The sequence below is a fragment of the Silene latifolia genome, chromosome 9, assembly GCF_048544455.1.
Source record: "Silene latifolia isolate original U9 population chromosome 9, ASM4854445v1, whole genome shotgun sequence".
NCBI classification, from domain to species: Eukaryota; Viridiplantae; Streptophyta; class Magnoliopsida; order Caryophyllales; family Caryophyllaceae; genus Silene; species Silene latifolia.
Genome location: NC_133534.1, coordinates 124,830,236 through 124,836,285, shown reverse-complemented (window position 1 = coordinate 124,836,285; position 6,050 = coordinate 124,830,236). Strand labels below are relative to the sequence as shown.

Sequence of the window (6,050 nt, the reverse complement as noted above, 5' to 3'; positions counted from 1 at the left end):
TTGGTTGATGGTGGGTTCAACGAGCCATAAGTCAAAAGGTTGACTGACCAATCACAGAGGCGATTTATATGGATATCTCGTAGGACACAATTGTGACATCGACGTAGAGTCCTAAATGTTTTATAACATTCGGTGCCAGGTCGTGGATAGGACCTCCATGGTGATCCTAAGAGTCGATTCTTTTGACTATCGACTGTCTCTTGAGATTAAGGCAGATTTTGGATGACTTTGGTTTCTTTCTCACGGTCATCCGTAACAGGGGGCCAAGTAGATTTTTTCTGGGTCATTTCATGCTGTGCTTAGTTCGGAAGGAGTCGAGTTGAAGGAAATATTCAGCCTTTATCAGGTACTCGATATTTCTCAGGGCCACTCGAGGAGTCAGAATCGAAATGCATGGCCATGCTCGAATACGAATTCGTTTTATCAGTTAAGTTACTCTCTAGTCGGGGAAACCACTCTTGATACAGATCGATTGTAAAATACGACCTTTGCGGATCCGGATCTGCAAATTGTTTTACATTGAGTGGGAGAAATTTTAAATGAATATGAGAATCGGTTATCGCACATACACTTGTACGGACAAGTGGGAGTTTGTTGGAGCTTGTGTCCTCCAGTGAGTGCGGATAACGTCATTGCACGTACACTTGTACGGACAAGTGGGAGCTTGTTGGGGCTGGTGTCCTCTACAGTTAGTGCAAGGACTTATAAATCTCTAAAAGGATCAAAGGGCATACTTTTGTATTATTATCAGTTGGTCCACGTTTATCAATAACGGTTGGCTTGCTAGATAAGTTTGACGTTATTGTCATACAGATGGCGGTGATCAACTGGTCCCTAAAAGTCACACCTATAAGATACGTTTGAGAGATGTGACGGTATGAAAATACAGTCATGTTGATGCCTAAGTTGACTAAACAGTTAGTCGGAGTTATTGACTAGTAATTAGTCAAACGCGATGTTGAGATAATTATTTAATACGGATTAAATAATAATGGCTAATATGAATTAAGCAATTAATTCGTAAATTGAATATAAACGATTTATATTTAATTAATGTATATTGAATTTATTTAATTATACAATATTGTCTTTGTCGGACGTGTATTAATATATTAACTGAGTCATGTTACCAGTTGATACGTTAATAACCGATAACCAATGACGATTTATAATTGAAAACCCGTCATATACATTTTAGTAATTTCGAGATGAACTACGAGTTAAAATAAGTAGGAAGTGAAAGCCCACTCCCTCCTCTGGGCTCACGGTTTGGCCAAACAAGACAAAAGGAGAGAGCCTCTCTCCTTTTGCCCTAACTGATTCATTTGAAACAAAACTAGGGTTTTGGAAAAATTTCCTCTGAAACCTAGATCTCACATCTAGCAAAAACTCACAACAATTCTCTCAATATTGCAAGGCAATTAGAGAATACATTCTAGCACAAGGGGCATAGTCTCAGACGGTCTTGGGTGCAACGATTAGGAGGAAATCTACTTTGATTTCTGTTCTTAGGCCGCATTCACAAGGACCCGAGGTTGATTCTTATACCTTTATCGTTTCTATTGTATTTTCGTTTATGACCATATTCACATGTTAAATTTGCGTTATAATCCTTTATTATAAGGGAATTTTACGGATATTTCCCTACAATTAGAGCTCAGATCACGAGCTTTAAACAGGGACCTGGTGAGAACTTCCATGAAGCATGGGTCCGTTTCAAGAAGCTGGTGCGAACCATTCCGCACCATGGGTTCGAAAAATGGAGTCTTTGCAATCAGTTTTATAACGGGCTGTATGACGATCAGAGGGCTATCTTGGATGCTGCAGCCAATGGCCGATTTGCTGAGAATATGGGAGAGACTAAGGGGTGGAAGATCATTGATGATTTTGCCACCCATAAGGCTGAATATGGGAATTCCAGAGGCAATCGGAGAGGAGTCTTTGAATCCCCTTCTCGTAGCCGCATTAGAGGCTCTCACGGCGAGGTTTGACAAATACGAGTTGGGAGGAGCTTCAAAAGGAGGGATGTATCATGTGAATGCTTTGTTTCGAGACGGTCCTTTCGTGCCTCAGTAGAAGATGTGGAGCCGAGGGACATGTTTGAAAAATTGTCCTAGTCCCTTCGAGTCTTGTCTTTGCCTTTCAACATTACAGCGGACAAACACATACTATGAGCCGAATGTCCATCCCAACTTGAGGTGGAGTAGCCGAATGTCCCGAATCCGACTCAACCTCCACAAAGAAGCGGCGAAAGAATGACTTATGTGCCTCCTCATAAGCAACAACAGTTTCAAAAACCTCCCTATGTGCCGCAGCAGCAACAAAACCAAAATTCCGACTTTGCTGAATTGAAAAATATGTTGCAAAAGGAGTCCCAAGCTAGAGAGGCCGGGATGAAACTGCTAGAGAGCCAAATTGCTCAATTGGCTAGCAAGAATACCACTCGAGCTCCGGGACACTTACCGACTCAAACTGACCAAAAGGAGACCCTTAATGCCATCACTTTGAGGAGTGGGTCCACCCTGGAGGGGCCTGTCATGGTCGAGGACGATGCTGCAAAAGATGAGGCGGAACCGAGTCAAAAGAAAGCTGGAACGAACAAAGGAAAGAAAAAGGCGTCTACCAGGTATATCGATCGATCGGGACCGACATACCCGGCCGATCGATCGGCGAAGTGCGACAAACAAGAGCTTCGTCCTGTCTGTTCAAGTCAGTCGATCGACTGACCTCACTGGTCGATCGACTGAGGCCGCTGCTGATAGTGAACCTTTTCGTCCTTTGATGCCTAATAATTTGAGGGATCACTTGTTTCGGGGTACGACAGTCCCAAAAATATTGGGGCAAGACCCGAGTGCTGATGGGTCAGTCCCGGATCCGAAGTACGACCAAATGTCGATCAATGGTTCCCATTTGAGACGGTCTGAAGAGGGTTCAAGCTTCAACAAGGAGAAGGTAGTGGACTTTCAGCCTAAGTCCACCGATGCCGGCATGAGAGATTTAGAGGAGAGGGCTAAGTTGCTTCTTACAGCCCCTTATCCAGAGAGACTAGTGCCGACGAAGGAACAGGTATCTTTCAATAAATTTGAAAAAGTTATTCGTAGCTTGAATGTGCAAGTTCCTTTCCTTGAGTTAGTCAATCAAGTGCCTGCTTACACTAAATTCATGAAACAACTCTTGTCTAAGAAAAAGTCACTTGAAACTGTGCATACTGTCGCATTAACTGAGGAGACATGCTCTTATTTGTCCCATACTGCACCCCTTAAGCTAGAAGACCCGGGTAGTTTTTCAGTCCCGTGTAATATTGGCACCTTTCCTATTGAGAAAGCCTTATGTGACCTAGGAGCCAGTATTAGCGTTATGCCCTTGAGTCTTGCTAGGAAGCTGAAGTTGAATAGGTTTGCGATCACGAGACATGACAAGATCTGAGATGGCTGATCGCTCTGCGGTCCAGCCAATAGGAGTCTTAGAGGACATCCTCGTGCAAATAGGGAAGTTTTTCTTCCCTGTTGACTTCGTGGTACTAGATATGCCCGAAGATGCACACATACCTATCATACTAGGTAGGCCATTTCTGCACACTGCTGGTGCAGTTATTGATGTCGGTTCAGGTACCTTGACCTTCAAAGTGGGGAAGCATTCCATTGTCTTTGCCCATACAGCTAGGAAGAAAGACCCCATGTGGCCTGTCACTTGCAATACGGTTTCTGAAAAGAAATCTTATTTTATACTTCCTGATATGCCTGTCTCTATTCCTACTCCTGTTGTGACACCTCCGCCCCAGACTGGGAGCAAAGTGGAGGAAGATTCTTCTGTTTTAGATATTGCAGGAGCTGGTTTGGGGAAGGAAGAGCCGCATGTAGCTCCAGTTGTGAAGGAGCCGATCATTCAAAGAGGTGGTCTAGGATGCCTTAGCTATGGCACTAATGAGGAGCCTGAAGATGAGCCGGTCAAAGCAACGAAGTCTGATTTGGATTCTGACGAGTCCGAAGAGGTCATTGAGTGGGAAGATGTCCGACATGTTGATCCGTTGAGTTCTGCGGATGCTGAAGTTAAGAACGGTGCAGCTGAGAAGATAAGCACCGTTGAGGCTACCTCTTGTAGCCAGAAGCCGACCAAGTGGGCCATACCAAGGCCGTTCTTGATCAACTATTAGTTGATCACATGCTTTATCAAAAACCTTTATTTATTTGCTTTTGCTAGACTTTCTTTTTATTGCTTTTGTGTGAGCGAGACTTCGCATTTAATTATTTTGCTTAGGATTTTTAAGCACTTTAGACTTTGCTTTGGGTTTTGCGCAATTTTGGGCGCGTATTATTGTGCACTTGCAGGTTTTTAGACCTCATTAGCTCAAGTAATTGAGCAAATACGAAGAAATCAGAAGTTACAAGAGATATCTTGATCGATCGATCCGCTATTTGGTCGATCGACCGTCTCGATTTCCGAGCTACTTTTCTTTCGCCTTGGTCGATCGACTGAGTGATGTGGTCGATCGACCGCCCTGCACTGATGTACCTGTTCACGACCTCTCTCCTGCTATGTTTGGTCGATTTGCGGAATTGAGGGAATTTTCTACTCCACTTTATCTTCCGTCATATTATTTATTTCTTCTATTTTTCTCAATTATGCACAAAATATCGCTTCAAAATTGCTTTCTCGGTTTTATGCGTGGTATTTGTTTGTCTTTCAGGTACTTATTGGTAGCACTGCTGGCTACTGAAACCTCCTAGCTCACGCTGGTTTGGGGAGGTTTCCTTTTTCTGAGCTTAAAGTCTTGTGAGTTCCCGAGTTTTACTTCTTGTCATATTTATTTTCTCGCAAATTTCCATTTCTCTTTTCTTTCATTACATGATTATGCACAATGGGGACATTGTGCGATTTGGTTTGGGGAAGGGTTTTGTGTCGCATATCATTTGCTTGCATTCACGTTTATAGTTCTGTTTTGCATTGTTTATTTCATTTCTCATATAAAAATACCAAAAAAAAACAAATTGAAAAAATTTCAAAAATTTTAAAAAGCATATAGGTCGAGTCGGAACGGTAGTATTTCCATGATGACATTGCATCTGCATCTGTTTATGCCTAAGCCTTGCTAATTGACATGTTATTAGTAGAATCGTATATGCATATCTACGAGTTTTCGTTAATTTACTTGCTGGACTTGAGACTTGACTTAGATTTTTGGCAAACTACATCATATTTCTGAGGTTTAGAGCTTATAACTGGTGACATTCATGACCAGTTTATCTAGGATTGTGAGTAGTACTCCTTATGAGACATAATACATAAATGTGCATAAATATGAACTTAATCTGCTTAATACCTGTATGCATTCGGTTTGTGGTTTATTGACACATGTGGTAGAGGTTTCCCTTTATTCGTTTTGCCCATAAGCTCCACACTGCCAAAAACAGCCTTTTTGTCCCATTACTACATTCTACACTTAGCCTGCCCTTGTCAAGCTAGTAGTCTATGTTCTTGGGATTGTTACTTTGTTTTTGGTGGCATATGCTCTTATTGAGATTTAGTTGGATAAAAAGAATGAAGGAGGGAAAAGGAAAGTTGAAAGAAAAAAAAGGAAGAAAGAAAAAAATGATTCAAAAAATAAAGAAAAAAAGAGTTCTGTACTGTTCAAAGCAGTCGATCGACTGCCAATTCTGGTCGATCGACTGAGGTCCGAAAGAAAAAGAAAATCAATTCGCATAATTCAAGCCTTTATCTTATGGCGATTTTTGCTCCCATGTTGCATTAGTATCTTATGGGGAGTTGGTTGATTACTATTATTTTGGAGATTGTGAGATTTGTGCTTGCTAATAGCACCATTTCGATTGATTATGAGCAAGAAGTTGGATATTGTCACATGGTTCTGTTACGGTACTAGCTTGATCACCTGTACCCCCACATTCCCATAAATGTTTTGCCTCTTCTTACCCATACCTCACATTTCCATATATATATATACCTCGGCATGTGTCATGGTCATTTGTTGGTTGGAATGCGTATGTACGGTTATAGAGATTACTTTCATATTAGATTGCAGGCATGTTCTTATA

General features: G+C 41.7%; 1 non-coding gene across 1 annotated transcript; it reads right to left on the bottom strand.

The window, feature by feature from the left end:
• Positions 1-1,646: 1,646 nt before the first annotated feature.
• Positions 1,647-1,753, bottom strand: LOC141603573 (small nucleolar RNA R71). The gene has a single exon (XR_012525438.1). It is a non-coding gene; the product is annotated as a small nucleolar RNA R71 (small nucleolar RNA).
• Between the last annotated feature and the right edge of the window lie 4,297 nt (positions 1,754-6,050).